Source organism: Amblyraja radiata, chromosome 49 (genome assembly GCF_010909765.2).
Source record: "Amblyraja radiata isolate CabotCenter1 chromosome 49, sAmbRad1.1.pri, whole genome shotgun sequence".
NCBI classification, from domain to species: domain Eukaryota; kingdom Metazoa; phylum Chordata; class Chondrichthyes; order Rajiformes; family Rajidae; genus Amblyraja; species Amblyraja radiata.
Genome location: NC_046004.1, coordinates 721,940 through 745,766, shown reverse-complemented (window position 1 = coordinate 745,766; position 23,827 = coordinate 721,940). Strand labels below are relative to the sequence as shown.

Sequence of the window (23,827 nt, the reverse complement as noted above, 5' to 3'; positions counted from 1 at the left end):
CGCGGTTCAGATGTTCATTAATACTCGTTCCAACTCTCCAGTGAGATAGGGGAGTGGCGGATCCCAGGTATTATTCACAGTCTCTTGAACAAACACATTTATTTCCGTACAGTGAAGTAATTTCAGCTATCCCTTGGTGGAGGAATGCTTTATGCAAAAAACATATGTATGAGTCCGCGGACATATTACTGACCCTTTCGCTGAATCTATTGTACAACCGGGCAAGGCACCGGTTGGTTTGTTGTTGGAGAGTATTAGCAGTACCAACTCTGAAATATTTACCGCTAATGATAGGCACACCTATAGGCACAGGAAAGGGAATGATCATGGCACAACGATTTGCTTAAGTTGCAGTTCGAATTCAAAGACGAATTATTCAGGGCTACAACGTGTAAAACTCATGTCGTGGATTTGAAGCCTATCAAATCCGTGGCCCTCTTCGGGCACAGGACTTTGTCACCAATATAATCCTCTGGGCAAGTTCGCCAATGTAATCTCGTTAAACGTAGTTTACATCTGTGTTGCGTGCAGATGCTTCATGTTAGTTCAAAAGCAAAAATAAAAACACCCGCCGCATGTTGATAGTTTGATTATAATTTTGACATAAACATCAGAGAATGTCCAGAATTTTTCCTCATATCGTGCGACATGCATAAAGAGAAATAAGATTTCAACTTGAAATATGTCGCTCTGTAGTAGGTATATGTGGAATGTTCCCGACCTGAAACGTCATCTGACTATTCCCTACACATTTTTTTTAGGGCCCCAAGATTGTTGTTTCGAGAATGGATGTTTAGTGGACCAGACAGAAAATAGGCGATTCTGAATTTGTGTAATTAACTGGATTTGATAAGGGAGCCACTAGGAGGTTGCGACCATCATATGATAATATGAAACCTGCAATTTGAGAGGGAGAAGATGAAAGCGGAGGGATCGGTATTACAGCTGGACATAAGGTAGGAACTGGCCAAATTTGACTGGAAATGGATACGAGCAGGAACCCATGTTGCACATCAATGTAGTCATTTCTGGGAATATATCAGAAGGTGCAGGAACTTTCCAGCCCAAAGAGGAAGAAAGATGCTAGAAGCCGAATGAAGTGATCGTGGCTGACAAGATAAGTTAAATATAGCACAAAAACTAAAAGAGAAGGCAAAAAAAATAGCAAAGATTAGCGGGAAGTTAGAGGATTGGATTTTTTTCTTAGAACAACAAAGTAACTATATAGGTAATATGGAGAGAAAAATATGAAATACGAATATAAGGAGCCAATGACATAAAAGGGGATAGCAAGTGTTCTTCAAATATATAAAGAATAATAAAGAGGCAAGAGTGGACATTGGGCGGCTGGAAAAGGATGCTGGAGAAGTGATATTTGTGAATGCAGCAACGGCAGATGAATTGAATAACTTGTTTTGCATCGGCATTCGCATTAGAAAACACCAACAACGTGTCTGGAATTCAAGAGAGTCAGAGGATGGAAGTTAGTCGAGTGGCTATTACTAAGGAGACGGTGCTTGGGAAGAGGTTTACAGACCGGGCGTGTGTGCTGGGATCGGAGGGCTTGACATCAGGGAGACATTACTGGGATGTGGAGGTTGTAGATACTCGGTGCTGGGGTCTGGGAGTTGCCGCAGGGTCTGTGAAGGGGACGAGACCGATCGACCTGTCCCCGGAAGACAGGAGTCTGGAGCATCTGGTGGCGGGGTGACATGTCACCTCCCTTCCGCCCGTCTCCCCGCTCGACCCACCCCAGGAGGCTGCGAGTGTATCTCTGTTACAAGTCTGGGGCAGTTTCGTTTTACGACGAAGACATCATGTTCCATTTCCAAACCTTCACTGGGAATAAATTCACGGAAAAACGATCCTTTCTTCGGGACTTGGGAATTATGCCGGTGGCTGAGAATTTGCTCCGAGTCCGGGTGTGTAAAAGGATCGGTCTAGGGACTGGCGTGAGGAGCCGGGCTCATGGGGCTCTTTGGCAGAAATCCGGCGGACAACAGGACGACTTTGAAACTCCAAATTCCATGGACATAAAACCAAGGGAATGTAAATGTGGAAGAGTGAAAACAACAGGACTACAATCAGCCCTGTCGATCCGTTCATTTTAACGCGTTAACTGTGTCGGTCAGTGGGACATAAATAAGTTGTGGCACAAGCGGTGTTGGTGCGGACTTCAACAGCAATGAAAAGGCCAGTTTGGGGCATATGTAGATCGGTGGGTGGTCGGCATTAAATCGGAAATTGTCAGATGTGGGAGAATGCAAAGTAAATAATGGAAATGGTAGATACAACGAATCTGTTGAAATGGTTGTGTATTTTTATTTAAGTGCCGGAAGAAATGAGCGGGCCAGGCAGCATCTGTGGGGGGGGGAATGGAAAAGCCACGCTTTGGGATCAGGACCCTTCTTTGGTCTGAAGGAGAAATTCCAAGAGTTTCAGGTTTGGTCTATCCGAGTGAATTAATTCGTATTGACGTCTTTCGGATGAGGGCGGTAAAGGATTGTATTGGGAGTTGTAAATAGGAGGGAGAAATGAAATCGGAAATTACTTGAAGGGAGAAAAATAAAGCTGAAGTAGCCCCTAGTGTAAAGAGAAAGGATGAGAATGTGGGATTACATGGAATTAATGTTAAACGATGGTCGGCGTCAACTCGGTAGTCCGAAAGACATGTTTTCGTGCTGTATTTCTATACTAAACCATTTTCTGTTAATCGGGGATAGACACATGAAGCTGGAGTAACCCTATGGGACAGATAGCATCTCTGGGGAGAAGAATTTCGAGTAACTTTGGCATTACCGCCCCCGCCCCCCTCCCCTCCACCCTAGGCGTCCGGCGAGTTTCACTGTTCGTACCCTTAATTTATCACCTCTTCCGCAGTCAACAATGGACCATTGTGAGAACCACTTTTCCTTCGTCATCAGTGTCGGCTCTGACTGTTGTGTACCTTTTCATACATCGAGTTGACGACTAGACATTGACCACAAACCCACTGACTCCATCATCTACCGAGCCGGTGCCTCCTCCAGCCCTGCCTCTTGTGAGGATGCCACCCCATCTCTCGGCTCTTCTATCTCCGATTCAGTGCTCAAGATGAGGCCTTCTACACCAGGACATCGGAGGCGTCCTATTTCTTCAGGAAAAAGGGCTTTAACTCCACTGCCTTTGGTGTTGCCTCAATAGCTAGAATATTAACAAACAAAATGTTATCAACTAAATTTAATCTCTCTAGAGGCTGTAGACAATGATGCTCACTATCCCCACCATTATTTGCTCTTGCAATCGAACCCCTAGCAGAAATCGTTAGAAACCATCCAGGAATATTTGGATACAATACTAGAGACACAAGGAATAAAATCTCCTTATATGCAGATGATGTACTAATATATATTACATAATTAGAAACTAGTATTCCAAACCTATTAAATCTAATAACTCAATTTGGTCAGTTTTCGGGATATAGAATTAATTGGAATAAAAGCGAAATCATGCCAATAACAAAATTCAATTTACATACAATACAACAATCCGCTTTTAAAATAGTTAAAGATAAATTTAAATACTTAGGAATCTATGTAACTAAGACATATACCTCTTTATTTAAACTAAATTTCCCACCCTTACTGAATAAACTACATAAGAATATTCAATACTGGAAAACACTCCCCATTTCTATGCTTGGGAGAATTAATGCTATAAAAATGATTTTTTTTACCGCAACTGTACCTACTTCAATTAATTCCGATATATATCCCAAAAACTTTTTTTCAAAAAAGTCGACTCCATCGTTACAAGTTTTGTCTGGGATTATAAGAATCATAGAATAAGTAAAAAACATTTATGTAAGTCAAAGATAAATGGAGGTTTGGCTTTGCCAAATTTCTTATTTTATTTTTGGGCAGTCCATATTAAAAACATGAATTTCTGGCTGGAAGAAATGGATCAACAACCAGATTGGTTAATGATGGAAAAGGAAGACTGTCTACCTTTTGAAATTGGACCGATCATATTTGCCCCCACAAAACTGCACAAAAAAACCTATAAAGAAAACCCCATAATACATAGTGGAATACGAATTTGGAAACAAATAAAAAAAATTTTAAATTGAATAATATACCACTCTGCGTTCCCATTGTAAATAATCCTTTATTCAAATCATCCTTTATGGACAAAGGTTTCACACAATGGAAAAATTATGGAATCAAAAATATAGGACATCTTTATGGGAAAGGTACTTTTCTTTCATTTCAAGAGTTACAACAGAATTATGGACTGCACTCAAATAATTTCTTCAGATATCTACAAATTAGAGATTATGTTAAATCTAATACACAAATCTACAGGAATAGGGAATCAGAAATTCTTGATGAATGTTTGAACAAGCATCCTAATACTGAAAAACTAATAGCTTATATTTATAACACCCTACTAAACAACGAGGTACCACCGACCGAACCATATAGATACAAATGGGAAAATGAAATAGGTCACCCTATCACGAAAGATATGTGGGACGAAAGTTTACAACAAATACATCAATGTTCATTAAATGCCAGACATACTTTAATACAATTCAAGGTCTTACATATACTTACATATACACAAGATGGCGGATGTGCGGGAGTGGGCGCCGTCTGTGTATGGCAGCCTGCCCGCAGTCCGCCTCTACACCTTTCTTTATTTTATTTTATGTTAGTGGAGGTCTTCTATGTGGGGGGTGGGGATGGGGAAGGGGGAAACTTTATTCTTAGTCCCCTACCTGGTCGGAGAGGCAGCATCCCTCCGTGCTGTTTCTTCGCCCCGTCCTCGCGGCCTACCACCGAAAGGGGAGCGGCGTTTTCCTGTCGGGACCGGCTGGGACTACAGCTTCGGCGGCGGTGGCGCAGCGCTGGGATACCAACAAGGAGCGGGCGATGCCTACCGGGTCGCCGTGCGGTAAGCTCCGGAGCGCTTTGGTCGCCGACTTCCAACATCGCGGAGCTGTGGCTGCGGGCGTTCGGCCGCGGGCGGCGCTGGATTTGGATTTGGAGCGCCGCAGAGCCAGAGATCGAGTTCGCCGGGGTCGGAGCTCCAGCCGGCGCGGCCGGAGGACTACGAGTGCCGCGGTCTCCGGTCTCCGGGGAGGGGACAGCCGCTCCAGACTTTTCCAAGCCGCTGAGGAATGTTTCACCCGACGCCGATGTTTCATCTTTACGGCAAGAGGGCCCTGAAGATCATCGGACTGGCTGCACGGCCACAGATGGGCCCTGACCTCGGGATGTTTCACAGAGGAAGAGGACTTAACTTTCTGGTGCCTTTCCCCCGCAGTGGAAATGTTTTGATTCTGCTGTGGGGGGATGTTTGTGTTGAACTCTGTAATATGTTGTGTCCATTTTTATTCTTTTTTTTTTTTTTTTTAAACCTTTTTCTATGGTTTGCAATGGAACTTATTATTATTTAAATTATGTGAAGCGCTTTGGGGTCAATGCAAATTGACTTAAAATGCACTATATAAATAAAGTTTACTTACTTACTTACTTACTTACATAGACTACACTACTCTAAAATAAAACTAAATAGAATTTTCCCACAAATATCTCCTATTTGTGATAAATGTCTACATCTAGAGGCCAATTTAACACATACGTTTGCAAACTGTATAAAACTTAAACATTTCTGGACTGATATTTTTGAAATAACTTCAGAAGTTATTAATACAAAACTGGACCCAGACCCAAAATTAATAATACTTGGAATATCAGAACAAAGCTTAACACTCACAACAAACCAAATAAATTTCCTCAACTATAGTATAATAACCGGAAAAAAATTAATATTAACATTTTGGAAAGGCCCTACAACCCCCACAATTAAAATGTGGATTACGGAAATGTCGGAGACCCTATACTTAGAAAGAATTAGACTTGTTTTAATGGACAAACAAGATATTTTCCATAAAATTTGGGCTCCATTCATTAACTATCTGAAGGGATAGATTGGCACAGCAATCTATCCCTTCAGAGGACCCAACTGAAACTTGAACTCAGTACCAGACGAAAAGCTATACTTTATAACCTACGAACCTATCTCCATTGACGTATTACAGGTAACCCATTCCACGTCCCTTGTTTTTCTGTTGTGTTTTTTTTATTTTATTTTTTTTTATCTGTAACTTTCTACCCTCTCTTTCTCCCTCTTTCTATAAAAAATAAAAACACTAGAAGCAGAAGTAATTGATAATGGAAAATTTTAATAATGTATGACTGATGTATATGAAAAGTTTTTTTACTATAATATGTAACTACATTTTATAATATGTCTACTTCTAATAAATACATAAATAAATAAAAAAACAATACATTGAATATTGGTATAACATTTCATTTCACGAGTCTAACATGCCCGCTCTGGATGGAACCAACTTCACGGAATAGCGCGACATGTGCAAGACGAGATTGAAGGGTGGCGTCATTTCCCAACTCCAGCTCTGGGCAACTAGCGCGCCGGCGTCATGAGTTGAACAATACTCGTTAAATGTGTAAACGCGTTCTTCACCTCCAGCCTGAATTTCCTCTGTGTCATCCCGTAGATACACGAATTGGCGCAGGAGCTGACGTGCGTGAGCAAGACCCCAACTTCATTGGCGATGTAAAATGGGCTTGAGTGATCCCCACCCGCGAAATTCACAGTGACCCGAGTGCAGATGAAGCTAACAGTTGTCGTTGTCCACAGCAGGATGAAGGCGCCGGACACGGTGAACAATAAAACGATGGACTTCCGCCTATTCTCCGCCTCAGTGTCCTTGCCAACCAGTGCCTTCAGGCGGCGACGGACTCTGTTGGCCGCTATGATGTTCCTGACCGTCAGTCCGTTGAACAATACCATTATTAGGATGGGTAGTAAGGGGAGAGAAATTGTACACATCCACGAAAAAACCAGCCACCAACCGGAAATGAAGAAGTCGCGTTTCGGTCGGCACTCCCATTTCACACTATCCACGATGAGGCGTGGCACGTACATGAAGTTAAAGGGAATGAACTTTAAGCAACTTAGCGGCCACAATGATACAATGACCATGACGGCCGTCCTATCCGTGCAATAGGCGAGTCTCAGCTTCGGGCAGCAGATGCTGACAAAACGATCAAAGGTGAAGGACATGGTTAACCAGACAGAATAGTCCAGAGTAACGACCCGTAGGTATATGTTGGATGGACAAATTGCGGTGAGGAAGAGGAAGGAGTTAGGGGTGTAGTGCATGTAGATTTTCTCAATTAACACGTGAGCGATGAGAACGAGGAGGTTGGAGATTGCCATCGCAACCATGTACCTGGTGGTTCCTTTAGAGAGCCCGCACTTTCCCCGGTACAGGATCGCAACCGTCAGCATGTTCGCTGGGGGAATAGCAAAGCACAGTGAAATTAATATTTAAATGGAACCACCGATGTAACGGAGTTAAAGCTTTACGATTGAATGTTACGTAGCGCTACAGCCCTTAACGATGCGAGGCTCGTTTTACAGCAATTATCACGTGGCGTTCAATAGAACTTTACGCTGGCGACGGGTTGCAATACAACTTCGTTATTAAAAATAACTTTTTGCCATTCGTAAATCCCAAAATACTCGAGAACTTCTGCCCCTTAACTCTGTTTCTTTACTCGACAAAAATAACATAAAAACAACTGAGTAAAAACGCCGAAAGCCAGGTGGTACTTCACAAAAGTTCCGTTTTAACGCTCGAGCGCCTGCTCCGCGCGGCAATTCCTCTGGTTTGGCAAATTATCAAATTTATCAAAACACAATCAAATCCGAAATAAAAACCGCATTTATTGCATTAATATCGACAGAAAAGGGAATTTGACATAACAAAATGCTTAACATGCATTTCCAATTCAAAGGTGAATCATCAGTATTGGAATTCATGGAATCAGTGGATGAAACTCACGGGGTGGGTGTAATGCAAATATAGTCGCAAATGTATTCCTCTGGACCACTGTAGCGTATTCAAGAGAGAGTTAGATATAGCTAATCGGGCTAACAGAATCAGGGGGATATGGGGAGAAAGCAAGAATAAGGTACTGATTCTGGATGATCAGCCAAGATCATATTGAATGGCGTTGCTAGCTCGAAGGGCCGATTGGCCTAGTCTTGCACCTATTTTCCATGTTTCTATGTCGCCTCACGTTAAAAACAGCTTTATATCAGTAAACTATGTGCAGATGATCCATTTTAGTTCCAATGATCAAAAACACCCTGCACATGTTGCGAGTTTGATTGCACGTTTGACCTAAAAATCCGAGAATGCCCAGAGATTTACATCATATCGGGCATCGTGTGTAGAGAGAAATTAGCTTTCACGTTGAAAGTATTGAAGCAGGGTCTCGACCCGAAACGCAACCTTGTCTCCAGAGATGCTGCCTGTCCCGCTGAGTTACTTCAGCTTTTAAGTCTTTGTGTCAGCTTCTACTCGAGGTCACAGCATCGTCTTAAAAGTTTCACGTTCACGACTTTACAACAGAATACCCAAATAGGATACAACAGAAATTGAAAGAAGCGCTGCCTGAATAAATAAGGCAGTAAATATCATCAAATACCACCTGCACACCGCGCCGACGCTGATACTTTAGCCACCATCACACACACCCCCCCTCCCACACACACACACCGCGCCAACACTGTGTATGTGTGCGCGCGCGCGTGTGTATGTGTGTGCGTGAGAGAGAGAGAGAGAGAGAGAGAGAGAGAGAGAGAGGGAGAGAGAGAGAGAGAGAGAGAGAGAGAGAGAGGAGAGAGAGAGAGAGAGAGAGAGAGAGAGAGAGAGAGAGAGAGAGAGAGAGAGAGAGAGAGCGAGAGAGAGAGCGAGAGAGAGAGAGAGAGAGAGAGAGAGAGAGAGAGAGAGAGAGAGAGAGAGAGAGAGAGAGAGCGTGTGTGTGTAGATTATTGCATATATATGGTTATGCGGTGTTGTGTGCGCGAGTGTTTGAGTAAGTGTGTGAGTGTATGTGCGTGTGTGTAGATTCGTGTGCGTATGTGGTTGTGCGTTCGATTCATGCATTACTAAGTAATGGAAGTAGAAGTAGGCAATTCAGCACCACGAGTGTACTCCGCCATTCAATCATGTCTCACCTATCTTTCTCACACAAATCAATTCTCCTGCCTTCTCCCCATAATGTCACCATTCCTAACTAAAGTCGTGTCTTTTATTCCGAGGCTGTGCATCTGGTCTTATTCCATCTCGTGGAAACGACGTATTCATATTCAACGTAATCCAGGCCTTTCACTATTAGGTAAGATTCAATAAAGTCTGCCCACATCAGCCCAGTCCCTTCAAACACTCATCATTCGCTCAGAGCCAGCACGTCCCTCCTCAGATATGGTGACCGATACTGCTCTCAATGTGTACGCGCGCGCGCGCGTGTGTGTGTGTGTGTGTGTGTGTGTGTGTGTGTGTGTGTGTGTGTGTGTGTGAGTATGCGTGTGCGTATGTGTGGGCGTGTGGGCGTGTGCGCGTGTGTGTGTGTGTGTGTGTGCGTGTGCGTGTGTGCGAGAGAGAGAGAGAGAGAGAGAGAGAGAGAGAGAGAGGGAGAGAGAGAACGGGAGACGGAGAGAGAGGATGCGCCCGGGCGTTCAGCTGGCACCGTGGCACTGGAGAGTGATCGAGAGAACCGAAATGCGACGGGAAACGGAATCCGTGCACTAGGAGCCGAAACACCTTGAACGGTGCATGGAACATGTAACAGTGATAAACACCAACAGAGCTCTCAACCCACAACGTCCGTGCCAAACGTAATGCCACGTTAAACTATTCGTCTTTGGCTCCCCATGTTCCACATCCCTCCATTCCCTTCATATTAATATGCCCATACAAAAGCCCCTTAAATGCCGCCATGGAATCCAATTCCGCCACCCCCTGGACAGCATGTCCACGACTCCCTCCGCCCTCTCTGAAAAAAATAACGCCCCGCAATCTCCGTTAAGCACGAAGCATTTACTCGCTCATCATTCACTGAAAATGCGTTAGATATGACGTGTATAGAAAAGAACTGGAGTAAGAATTACCATTCAGTCATTTTAACCCAGTGTCTTTTCACTCTCTCTCCAAACCTGTGTGTACATTTCCAATGTGACCGTGTGTTTTTTCTCCGAGTTCTCCGATTCCTCTCACACTCCAAACACATACAGGTTTGTGGGTTAATTGGCTTCGATGTTACTGTCAATTGACCCCAGTCAGTAGGATAGCGCTACTGTTCGGAGTGATGTTTGGTCGACGCACATTCGGTGGGACCGAAGATCCTGTTTCCGCGCTTTATCTCTAAACGCAAAAAAACTCAAGAAATATAACACAAATCAGAAGCAGGTAACTTGTGTAGACGCGGGGAAATAGGAATCCGGATTAAAAGACAAACTAAATACTGGAATACGTCAGCAGGTCAGACTGGACCTCTGGCGAACATGGATAGGCGACGTTTCTAGTTGGGATCTTTCCTCAGTCTAATTGAACTAGAAGAGGGTGAGAGGGCAGGACGATAGGTGTGGCGGGAACACGTCTGGTGTGTGTACGGTGAATAGAGGTAATGGGTGTTTTGGACACGGGTGGACAAAGGCCAGAGGTGAAAGGGGAATAGGACACGTGACATAAGGAGATAATAATGGAAGAATTGTAAAAAGGCAGGTGGGTGAATAGAGGTGAAAGGAGACTGGGGAATGGGGTGGAATGGGGGTGGGGAAAAGGAGAGATGTGTGCTTATTTAAAGGTGTGCAGGAAAGAGACCCGGAAGCATATTGATTTGGTGGGAAGTTACAGAGCATGTGGTTTCTGGTAAATAAGTAGTTCGAGTTATTCAAGTTTCATTGTTACTAACGTGTAAGAACAAGGAGACTACGCGTAAGCCGTTTTAAACAGGTGCTTGGCGCGCTGCTTGGGGAAAATATACGGGCGTGTTTGCGCAATCTTTCTTCAGCAGCGTGTTTCAGGTCAACGAGGCAGGGTTCATGTGAAAGGTTCTCTTGCATATTTCCATACCTTCTCTGGTTTAATTACATTGTTCCTTTATTGCAGCTAGGTCTACTTTTTGGAGCTTGGGAAGCGTAATAACGAAAGTGTTCGTGGGCAAACCTTTCAGCGATCACTAGAGCTTCAGGATAATTTTGGAGCGAGTCAGAGTGAGCTCACCACTTAAGATTCTGTACAGGGACAAGGCAAACTTTGATGGTATTGGAGAATTACTTGTTAAAGTTGATTGGACCAAGTTTTCCCCGCAAAACTAACGTCGGGTAAGTGGACTGTTTTTGAAAGTATGGTGGCCGTTGATGTCATGCATGCTCCTGTTAGAGTGAGGTGCAAAACAGGTGGGAGTAAGGAAACTTGGATGACGAACTAAATTGAGCCTCTGGTAAGGCAGAATGAGGAGGCAACGGACAGATATAGGAAGCTGGGATTACATATATCCATCGATAAGTTTTGAGAACTGAGGGGCATATTTAAAAAGGCCGTGCTGACTATACCCGATAAGTAGGTTTACGACCTTGGCCATCAACCCGCGGTTGCATACACAGATGCCCACACCTTTAGCTCGCCTATTGCAACCCTTTCTTCTTAAATTACAAAAGAAACCTTTGGAACTTCGCTTTACCACATATGTCAGGAATATGTCATATTCCCCTTTTGTTCTCCGGATTTCCATCCGAGGTGAATCCATCCTGGTGTGTTCCGTGTAACTCTCAAGGCATTCAATTGTTACCAGCTGCCGATACCTGACACGTACCCCCTTCTTCTCCTGACTGGAGATTCAATATCCCTCGTCAGCCAGAGTTCTCTCGGCCTGCCGACATCAACTGAGCTGGACAACCCTAATAGCGATTTACTCACTCTGAACCCTCCCTATCTCACTTTGAAATGTCCCTGCCAGTCAACATTTGTAAGTTGCAAGTTGAATCAGAATGAGCAAATCCACAATGTTCGCTTTTAAATTGCTGAGGAGTTCATCTTTTCATTTTAAAACAGTATAATGCTTCCTGGTACCAAGCTCCATCCCATAGACCCTTGTGTGTGTGTGTGTGTGTGTGTGTGTGTGTGTGTGTGTGTGTGTGTGTGTGTGTGTGTGTGTGTGTGTGTGTGTGTGTGTGTGTGTGTGTGTGTGTGTGTGTGTGTGTGTGTGTGTGTGTGTGTGTGTGTGTGCGTGCGTGCGTGTGTGCGCGTGTGCACTCCTCTGGCACTGGGAGGCAATGGCAGGCATAAAACGCAATGAAATGAGTTGATGTTACACAGACGCAATTATAGTGGAAATACTAATCACGGTCATAAAAAGCGCAAAAATCAGAATTACTGCACGGGTTGGTATAGGGACACGTAGAGTATGCTGGGGCTCTATTGATCGGAGCGCAGGAGGATGAGGGGTGATCTTATTAAGGTTTACAAAACCATGAGAGGAATAGATCAGGTAGACGCACAGAGTCTCTTGCCCTGAGTAGGTGAATCGCGGACAACAGGAAGGCGTAATGTGAAGTGGAAAATATGTTATAGATATCTAGGGGACATCGTTTGCACACCAAGGGTGGTGGATATGAAACAAGCTGCTAAAGGAGATAGTTGAGGCAGGGACTATCCCAACATTTAAGTAACAGATAGACGGGCACATGGACAGGAGGGATATGGACCAAACGCGGACAAGTTGGATTAGTGTAGCTGGGGCATGGTATTAGATTAGGACAAGGTGGCCGATGGGCCTGTTTCCGAATTGTATTACTCTATGACTCATACTCTATAGACTAATGTCCTCAGCCTGCTAGTGTTCCATCTACCTTCATTCCCTCCACACCGATGTGCTTATCACATGAACTGCACTGTTCCATGTTCTATGCTCAATGCAGACTGGACGCGCTACCGAGGGCGGTGCCGGAATCAGGTGCGATGGTGCCAATCATTGCAAATAGCACAAACAGCAGAGGTCCCAGCTCCGTTCTCTGCGGTACTACACTTGTCACAGGGCTCCTGCCGGAATAGCTACATTTCAACCAGCACTCTCTCTCCTCCCAATAACACAATTACGAATACATACGATCAAGTCATCATGAATCCGGTACACTTTAATCAGCTGGATCACCCTTACACGAAGGACCTTATTAAAAGCCTGACGAAAGTCCATGTACACAACATCCACCGCCCTATCGCCACAAATGTCCCTTGTCATCTCCTCAAAAATCACAATCAACACGACACGACATACCACGGACAAATCATTGCCGGCTAATCTCACTGAACCTACTCCCTTTCAAATCGGTGAGTTCTATCTCCAAGAATTCCCTCCAATAGTTTCCCTGCCATTGATGTGACGCTCAACGGACTATTGTTCCCCGTATTTTGACTCATTATTTCTTCAACAAAGGAACAACAGTGACCACGCTGACGTACTCTGGGAGCTCACCTTTGGCTGGAGAATGATCAAATATACTTGTACAGTCTCCCTCAATCGCCTCTCATGGCTCCCCAATAGTTTAGAATAGATCCCGTCATGCACTGGGGTGTTATCCACCTTAATGTTCTTCAAGAACTTCCGCACCACCGCCTTCTCGATCATAAAATACCATATTCTGTATTTTCTACACTAATATTGCAATCCTCCAACTCCTTCTCCTCGTAGATGCAAAGTAATCCTTCAGTTCCACACTTACGTCATCTACCTCCACGAATACATTCCACCTTGATCTTTGAATGGTCAAACCTTCCCCCTGCCACCATTTTATTTCCAGAAGAAGTCGTGGGATTTCCCTTAATCTGCCTTGCTTGACATTTAGTGCTTCCTTCTGGTCTCTGTAATTGTCCGCATGAGTTTCCGACTCGTTTTATATTACTCCAAAGCCGCGTCATATGCTTCCTTCTGATGTCCTTTTCCTTTGTCACCATTTAGAAATCGTGGACGCATTGGTGATCATTTCCAATGTTCTATAGATTCAGGATCAGGCCCTGTGGATTGGAGGGTAGCTACTGTTATCCCACTTTTTAAGAAAGGCGGGAGAGAGATAACTGGGAATTATAGACCAGTTAGCCTGACATCGGTGGTGGGGAAGATGCTGGAGTCAATCACGAAAGATGAAATAGCGGCACCTTTGGATAGCAGTAACAAGATCGTTTCGAGACAGCGTGTATTTACGAAGGGGAAATCATGCTTGACTAAACCTCTGGATTTTTTTGAGGATGTAACTAGGAAATATCGACAAAGGAGAGCCAGTGGATATAATGTACCTGGACGTTTAGAAAGCATTTGATAAGGTCCCATATGGGAGATTAGTGTGCAAAATTAGGGCACATGGTATTGGGGGTAGAGCGCTGACATGGACATAAATTTGATTCGCAGACAGGAAACAAAGAGTAGCGATTAACATGTCATTTTCAGAGGGACCGCATCTAATTACAATACATATTGATGATTTAGATGAAGGTATCACGTAACATTTGCAAATTTACAGATTACGCATATATTGGTGGCAGTGTTAACTGTGAGGAAGATGCTATGAGGAAGCAGGGTGACTTGGACAGGTTGGTGAGCGGGCAGATGCATGGCATATGCAGTTTAATATGGATAAATGTGAAGTTATTCACTTTGGTAGCAAAACAGGAAGGCAGATTATTATCCAAATGGTGTCAAGTTGGGAAAAGGGGAGGTACAACGGAATCTAGGGGTCCTTGTTCATCAGTCAAAGTAAACATGCAGGTACAGCAGGCAGTGAAGAAAGCAAATAGTATGTTGGCCTTCATGACAAGAGGAGTTGAGTATATGAGCAAAGAGGTACTTCTGCAGTTGTACAGGGCCCCAGTGAGACGACAACTGGAGTATTGTGTGCGGATTTGGTCTCCAATGTTGAGGAAGGACATTCTTGCTATTGCGGGAGTGTAGCGTTAATTCCCGGGGTGGCGGGACTGTCATATGCTGAGAGAATGGAGCGGCTAGGCTAATTATCTGGAATTTAGAAGGACGAGGGAATCTTCTTGGAACATATAAGATCATTAAGTGTTTGGACACGCTAGAGGTATAAAACATGTTCCCGGTGTTGGGGGAGTCCCGAAACAGGGGCCTCAGTTTAAGGAGTGGGCCATTTAGAACGGAGATGAGGAAACACTTTTTCACACAAAGTGTTTTGACTTTGTTGAATTCTCTGCCTCTGAGGGCGGTGGAAGCCGACTACCTGGATATTTTCAACAGAGCGCTAGATAGGGCGATTGAAGATTGTGGAGTCAGGGGATATGGGAAGGCAGGAACGGGGTACTGATTGTGGATGATCAGCCATGATCACATTGAATGGAGGTGCTCCCTTAAAGGGCAGAATGTCTTACTCCTGCACCTATGGACTATTGTATATTGTCTATTGTCCACCCTATTCGTCATACACTGACCGTTTCGAGTGCCATCCTTAGCTCTCCTCTTCACTGGAAGATGCTGATGCTGCACTTTGATCAGAAGGCCTTTTGATTCGGGCATGTCATCGATGGACCTATTCCCCAAGAAAGCACTTTCCTCTAACATCCAAACCTATTCCTGTTCAAAACACACCTCCGCACTTGTCCCGCGCATCTGCTTTTATCGTGAAACTTAGCCATTCCTCACCCAAGAACGGATTATCTGCAATGTGATTCGAAAAGAACTCTGGCAGGTTTGCAGATGAAGTGATTCTAAAACAATGCAGATTTTCACTCGATGTCAATGCAAATATTAATCAAAGTTAATCGTTCTATTTCACTAGAGCGTACATTTAAACCGATAAATTTTACATATTGGATCGAGGGTAAATGATGCAGACGCCGGTTGTAGAGAACCATTAGGCACCGAGACGCGACGGCCGTATTTTCCGTTCAGCCAGAGTAAATGCAGACACAAGGAATTTCGTATCGGTACAAATACCAGAGATGAAAAGAGAAAACAGCGTGAGAGAAGGAGCTAAGAATACAGGACGCGTAAAATATGAAGTCGGAGGAACCAATATCGGTGGAAAGGAGAATGGAGCATCTGCAGATACTGGTTTACACAGAAGGTAGACGCAAAATGCTATATAACTCAGCGGGAAATGCAGTATCTCTGAATGTGATGGGTGACGTTTCCGGTCGAGACCATTCTTCGCACTAAACGTCATTGGAGAGGCAGACACAGAGATAGGGAAGTGTCAGGTGTGATCATTGTTACTTAGGAGAAGGTGACAAAAAAAGCAAACAGAGATGATGTAATCGGGGAGAGTCAAACTGGTCGGAGAACCGGGAAGGCGGAGGGATGGAGAGGGTACAGATTTGAAGGTGGGAGGAAATTAATGTGCGTTCACGTTGCACACAACAAAGAGTGGAGGGGGCATGTAGATTGTATGGATTTGTAGAACCTATGGATTTGAATCATAAAGTATGTGCCGGATATTAATGATTGAAGAAAAAAGAGGTCACCTACGAGCTAGTCTTCAATGTCGAGCGCGCGACATAAGAAATATTTTGGGGATAGCAACTAACAATACATTGGACATTGGTATAAAATGTAATTCCACGAAGAGTCCTGCCCAAGATTCCCGCTCTCTGGGTGCAACCAAATTTACGGAATAGCGCGGTCATGTGAAGGAATAGATTAAGGGGCGCCATCATATCCCAACTGCAGTACTAGGCAACTGCCGCGCGTGTGTCACGAGTTTAACAATAATACGCGGTAAATTTATAAGCGCGTTCGTCACCTCCAGCCTGATCTTCCTCTGTGTCATCCCGTAGATACACGTGTTGGCGCAGGAGCTGATATGCATGAGCAAGTTCCCAACTTCATTGCCGATGTAAGATGTGCATGAGTGATCCCCGCCCGCGAAATTCACAGTGACCTGAGTGCAGACGAAGGTTACAGCTACCGTTGTCCACAGCAGAATGAAGGCGCCGGACACGATGAACAGTAAAAAGATGGACTTCCGCCGATTCTCCGTCTCAGTATCCTGACCTATCCGGATCCGGATCTATTCCGGAGGAGGCGCTGTCCTGAACGGCTGCCTGTCCTGCAGCTGTCCGTTTTTTTCCCCTTCTTTTTTATTATTTTTAGTTCGTTAAGTGTACAGTCAGGGGGTCTAAATCTTTTATGTGTGGGGGGTGGTGGGGGGGAAGGGGGAAACTGCTTTTCTAAGTCCCTACCTGGTCGGAGGGGTTGCCTTCCTCCGAGCAGCGTCTTCGACCTGTCCTCGCGGCCTACCAGCGGGTCCTGGAGCGACGTTTCCCTGAGGGGACCTGGCCAGAACATCGGCGCTGCGGCGGCGGCGCAGTACATCGGCTTTGGCGGCAGTGCAGCGCTGGAGCGCTATTGCGGAGCGGGCGATGCCTTTCCTGGGTCGCCGCGCTGGGACTCCAGTATGCTTGGTACCGCCGAGGAAAACATCGTGGAGCCGCGGTTCTGCGGAGCGGCCAGCTGCGACGTTGAACTTACATCTCGCCGAGATCACCAGTGTGCGGAGCTCCGTCTGGCGTGGTCTGTTGGCTTGGAAGCCGCAGGCTCCGGTGGGAAGGCGGCCGTTCCTGGCACCCCAAGCCGCTGGGGGTTCTCCCGACGCCGGAGTACCATCAGCCGGCGAGAACATCGGGCGCCGTGGCGGCGACTGTGGAGGCCTCAATAGGCCCGACTATGGGTGGACAAGAGGATGGGGACTGGACTTTGTGCCTTCCCCCACAGTGGGAATCACTGTGGGGGGATGTTTTGGTGTTGAATTTCTTTATGAGTACTGTGTTGTATTTTTACTAGTGTGCTGCAAGGACATCAGAATTTCCCCTGAATAAGGGGATTAATAAAGTATTTATCTATCTATCTATCTATCTATCTATCAACTGCCTTCAGGCGACGACGGACTCTGTTGGCCGCTATGATGTTCCTGACCGTCAGTCCGTTGAACAATATAATTATTATGAAGGGTAGTAAGGGGAGAGAGATTGAACACATCCACGAACCAAACAACCACCAAGTGGAAATGAAGTAGGCGCGTTTGTGTAGAACCACCAATTCACATTGTCCACGGTTAAACGTGGCACGTACATGAAATGGAAGGGGATATACTTTATGCAGCCCGTGACGGCCGTCCTATCCGTGCAATATGTGAGTCTCAGCTTCGGGCAGCAAATGCTGACAAAACGGTCAAATGTGAAGGACATGGTAAACCGCTGCCGTCAGTATGTTTGCTGGAGAAATAATAAAGTACAGCGAAATTAATATTTAAATGGCCACTGGTGTTACGGAGTTATGGTTACTGTTCGATCTTACTAGTCTTGCGATCAACGGGATTAATCAGAAAAAACATTCAGAGCAATAACTTTGCAACTATACATGGCGTTCACGAGCAATGCCATGTATATTCCAAAAATTAATTCTTAAAAATAGTTGCTGTCTCTCGCAAACTCCCAAAGCGCTCGAGGATATCTGATCAAAGATCATCAATTTGAACTTTCGACTGTTATTTTTTACCCCAGAACAAATGAAAAAATATACAGAACATCCTGGATGTACGCAGAGAGTAAGCTGGAAGCTGCTTAAAGTTCAGGCGTTCGGTCCAAGGATCATCAGCTGGATTGGTGGTGCGCATCAGAGAAAAATGGGTGGGGTAGACACAAAAAGCTGGAGTAACTCAGCGAAACATGCAGCATTTCGATCCGATGTGTTACTCCAGCATGTTGTGTCTATCTTTGGTTTAAACCAGCTTCTGCAGTTCCTTCACACACATATAATGGCGATGTTACAAAACCTATCATCAGCGGCGCAGTAGCTCTGCCACTGCCGGTGCGTGCGATTCCGGAGCCTTTGTGCGCGGGGGGGGGAGGGGGGTCGGATGAAAATGCAGGTTTGCATTGGTTGTCGGAAAAGGATGTCCTCGGGCTGCTAGAAAAGGGATAGAGAGGGATATCTTCGGGCTACTGATGAAGAAAAATCGTTCGGGCTTCCGGTCATGGATTTAAAAAAAATATTAGACGATTTAATCGCAGAAATTAAATTTTAACTCGACTAAAAACGCATTTAACGCCTTCAACATCACGGATCGCAATATCAGGACAAAACAAAAGGTGTGTCGTTTATTTAACATATTAGTTTGCTTCTTGGTGTGGCTTCATTTTAATCTCATGATGCGAAATTTTTATTTAGGCCCACATACGAATCGACCGTGTCTTGCCTGCCGATGTGGGTTTAAATTTACGGCCACGTCAACATTCCAATCTATCACATTCAAGAAACATCCACTCTCAAGATAATCAAATAATTTTTTTTGCACAATCATGTCATAAGAATATCTAAATCATCTACATTTTGTGTTATTGTATATCCATGATCAATATTTTTAATCTAAATATCCAGCGTACAGTTTTAGTTAGATGTGTTGTGAAAAAAATAATAGAAACATAGAAAATAGGTGCAGGAGAAGGCCATTCGGCCCTTCGAGCTTGCACCGCCAATCAATATCACGATGGCTGATCATTCAACTCAGTATCCTGTGCCTGCCTTCTCTCTATACCCCCTGATCCCTTTAGCCACAAGGGCCACGTCTAACTCCCTCTTAAATATAGCCAATGGACTGGCCTCAACTACCTTCTGTGGCAGAGAATTCCAGAGATTCACCACTCTCTGTGTGAAAAATGTTTTCCTCATCTCGGTCCTAAAAGATTTCCCCCTTATCCTTAAACTGTGACCCCTTGTTCTGGACTTCCCCAACATCGGGAACAATCTTCCTGCATCTGGCCTGTCCAACCCCTAAATAATTCTGTAAGATTCTATAAGATCCCCCCTCAATCTTCTAAATTCTAGCGAGTACAAACCGAATCTATCCAGTCTTTATTCATATGAAAGTCCAGAGATCCCAGGAATCAGTCTGGTGAACCTTCTCTGTACTCCCTCTATGGCAAGAATGTCTTTCCTCAGATTAGGAGACCAAAACTGTACGCAATACTCCAGATGTGGTCTCACCAGAACCCTGTAAGACTGCAGTAGAACCTCCCTGCTCCTATACTCAAATCCTTTTGCTATGAATGCTAACATATCATTCGCCTTCTTCACTGCCTGCCGCACCTGCATGCCTACTTTTAATGAATGGTGTACCATGATTCCCATGTCTCTTTGCATCTCCCCCTTTCCTAATCGGCCACCATTCAGATAAAAGTCTACCTTCCTGTTTTCGCTACCAAAGTGGATAACCTCACATTTATCCACATTATACTGCCTCTGCCATGCATTTGCCCACTCAGCCAGCCTATCCAAGTCACCTTGCAGCCTCCTAGAATCCTCCACACAGCTAACACTGCCCCCCAGCTTCGTGTCATCGGCAAATTTGGAGATGCTGCATTCAATTCCCTCGTCCAAATCATTAATATATATCGTAAATAGCTGGGGTCCCAGCACTGAGCCTTGCGGTACCCCACTAGTCACTGCCTGCCATTGTGAAAATGACCCGTTTACTCCTACTCTTTGCTTCCTGTCTGCCAGCCAATTCTCTATCCACATCAATATTGAACCCCCAATACCGTGTGCTTTAAGTTTGTATACTAATCTCTTATGTGGAACATTGTCGAAAGCCTTCTGAAAGTCCAGATATAACACATCCACTGGTTCTCCTTTATCCACTCAGCCAGCCTATCCAAGTCACCTTGCAGCCTCCTAGAATCCTCCACACAGCTAACACTGCCCCCCAGCTTCGTGTCATCGGCAAATTTGGAAATGCTGCATTCAATTCCCTCGTCCAAATCATTAATTTATATCGTAAATAGCTGGGGTCCCAGCACTGAGCCTTGCGGTACCCCACTAGTCACTAGTCACTAGTTACATCCTCGAAAAATTCTATAAGATTCGTCAGATATGATTAGGGGAGAATACGTGTTCGGCATGGACTAGAAGGGTCGAGATGGCCTGTTTCCGTGCTGTAATTGTTATATGGCTATATAGTTATAAAGTGTTTCATATTTGTTTCAGAATGCTTCAATCTATAATAATTGAAAATATCATTCAATCTCTCTTAATTTTTAAGAAAGTTATGGGCTTTTGACTGTCCTCCGTCACAGATTTTGTGTTAAGAATGGAAAAGCAACAGGGAACAAGATGCTAATTTCCGAGTATGAGAATGACCATAACTTTTAAAATACTGAAGTGAATTAGGTCTCAAATTAAAGTTATCTTAATGCTTTATCTGATGGGACGAAGTACAGGCTTGATTTTTGAAATCTCAAAATGTTGTAACATTCCTATTATAATTGATGATGTCTGGCGTGAAACATTGACGTCGTTAGGCTTAGCAAAGACGCTGCTTCTGTTTACTGTCGTTGTGTCCTTGGGCAAGACACTTCACCCACCTTTGCCTGTGTGTGAATGTGTGTGAATGTGTGTGAGTGATTGGTGGTGGTTGGAGGGGCCGTAGGCGCAGATTGGCAGCCACGCTTCCGTCAGTCTGCCCCAGGGCAGCTGTGGCTACAGAAGTAGCTTACCACCACCGAGTGTGACTGAGGAGTGAATGAATAATGCGATGTAAAGCGCCTTGAGTATTAGAAAGGCGCTATATAAATCCCATCCATTATTATTATTATTATTACCAATATATTCTGATTTGATTTCTGATCTGGAGCATTTGCGCGCTGATTCCCCTTTTGGTTTGTAAACGTATCAAAATGTAAAGCAAAGTGAAAACTACGGGATCTGTATATTTGATTTTGGATCAATTAGTGCTGCGGATACATAGCTATTCGGGATTCATCGACGCGGGGAGACGAGATTCAATGCTTCAATATAACTCGTTTAATCATGTAGGGTCGGGGGCGGTATCGGAGAGAACAACTGCTGGGACAAGCGGCAAGGGAGGTCGAAAAGACGAGGGTGGATGTAATGGTGAGCAAAAGGATGAAGATTTATTTTTGGCTGGTAGGCAGTCTGGGAAGTAAGTACTCAGAAGCAGGGGAATTAATATTATCATTCATTTCCCTCTATTACGCCGCTTATGATCCTTTCATCCTCAATCCCCCGGTATCAATATCAACTGCGTCCTTCGACCTCCCTTCCATCCCTCGCCGCATCCCCTGTCCACATGTTAAATCAGATTCTAATATAATTCAGGAGACGAAAAGGTCGGTAGATATTTTGATGCCTCCATGGAACGCGAAATGCTCTTTTAATACAACGGGTCAGGCAGCATCCCTGGGAGTCATCGGTATGATAGTTTTAAGTTCGTCGAATACAGTAGTGGAGTAACCCAGCGTCCAAAAGGTCAGATGAAATGTTCAGACCCAAAACGACGACTATCGGCAGAAAGTGTTAGAGCCCACCCAGAAACATATGGGTATAATACTAAAAATACAGTTAATAAAATCTCCTTATATAGGTATGTTGCAAAGCCTACCTGAAGCGTCGTTGAAGATCTGCTGCTGAGGGTGTGCGCGATTTTGGCGCCGTTTAGAGGGGGCGGGTTTAAAACGCGATTTTCTCTAAGCTGTTCCAATCGAAAATGTTCAGCCTAGTTAATTATTAACGAAAAATCGCTGGAAGACCCCGTCGCAAAAGCTATTATTAGGTTTAAAGGCCTTGAATAATAGTTATAGTAGTTTAAAAATCAATCTCTAAACCCGCGACCGCCAGCGACCGCAGTGTCTCATAAAGCAAATAGCAGAAGTTAGGTTGTATATTTTTACATTAAAAAGGGCTTCTAAAGATCCCTTTATACTAAGTTTAATATTGCGAGTAGCTCAATTTGGGTCCATTATATCGCGCAGTATTTTTCTCGGCATTTGGGGCACAAATCTACCGCAATGTGAACGTTCTAAACCAGCGCGTTCCACAGGGACCCACTGGAAAGCTGATTTAAATGGGCATTTATTTACAGCAATTAAACACTAAATTCCTTCCATTTGGCCTATAAATTAATGTAAATGAGATTTAAAAATCATGTTTTATTGTGAATTATTTGTGAATATTATTTGGACATTTAGGCTATTTAAAAATGTTAATCATTTATTAAGAAATGGATAGATGTTTAGATCTAGTAATTGAAGTCTGAAATTAGCTACAATTAGGTAACTAACTAATTATATGCTTTAATTTCAGGTCATCCAAGTAAGATTATTTTATATTTGTTTCAGAATGCTTCAATCTATGATAACTGAAAATTTCATTCAGTTCTCTTAATTTTTAAGAAAGTTATGGGCTTTTGACTGTTCACGATCACAGCTTTTTTGTTATGTCCATAGAAAATCAATGGGGAACAAGATGCTCATTTCCCAGTATGAAAATGGCCATAACATTTTAAATACTTGAGATATGAAAGTGAATTAGGTGTCAAATTAAACTTATTTTTATGCTTTATCTGATGGGATAAATTACAGACTTGATTTTTAAAATCTCAAAATTTTGTAACATTGCTACCTTATATGCAGATGATGTATTACTATATATTACAAATCCAGAAACTAACATCCCAAACTTGTTAAATCTTATAACTCAATTAGGCTTATTTTCGGGATATAGAATTAACTGGAATAAAAGTGATATCATGCCAATGACGGAACTTAACTTGTATATATCGCAACAATCTCCCTTTAAAATAGTCAATGAAAAAATTAAATAGCTAGGAATTGATGTGATAAATGATTTATCATTTAAACTATTTTTTCCGCCTTTACCTAATAAACTACATAAGAATATTCAATATTGGAAAACACTTCCCATCTCAATGCTCGGTAGAATCAATGCCATACAAATGATTTTTCTCCCGCAATTACTACACCGTTTCCAATCAATCCCGATATATCCCCCCATTTTTTTAAAAAGTTGATTCTATTGTTACAAGTTTTATTTGGGTGTATAAGAACCATAGAATAAGTAAAAACATTTAATCAAAT

The 23,827-nt window shown here is 43.8% G+C and overlaps 1 long non-coding RNA gene across 1 annotated transcript; it reads right to left on the bottom strand.

Moving 5' to 3' along the window:
- Positions 1–3,592: 3,592 nt before the first annotated feature.
- LOC116968969 lies at positions 3,593–23,801 on the bottom strand. Its single transcript, XR_004410575.1, has 3 exons — positions 23,621–23,801; positions 23,495–23,498; positions 3,593–3,632 (listed from the first exon to the last, which is right to left on the bottom strand). It is a non-coding gene; the product is annotated as an uncharacterized LOC116968969 (long non-coding RNA).
- Between the last annotated feature and the right edge of the window lie 26 nt (positions 23,802–23,827).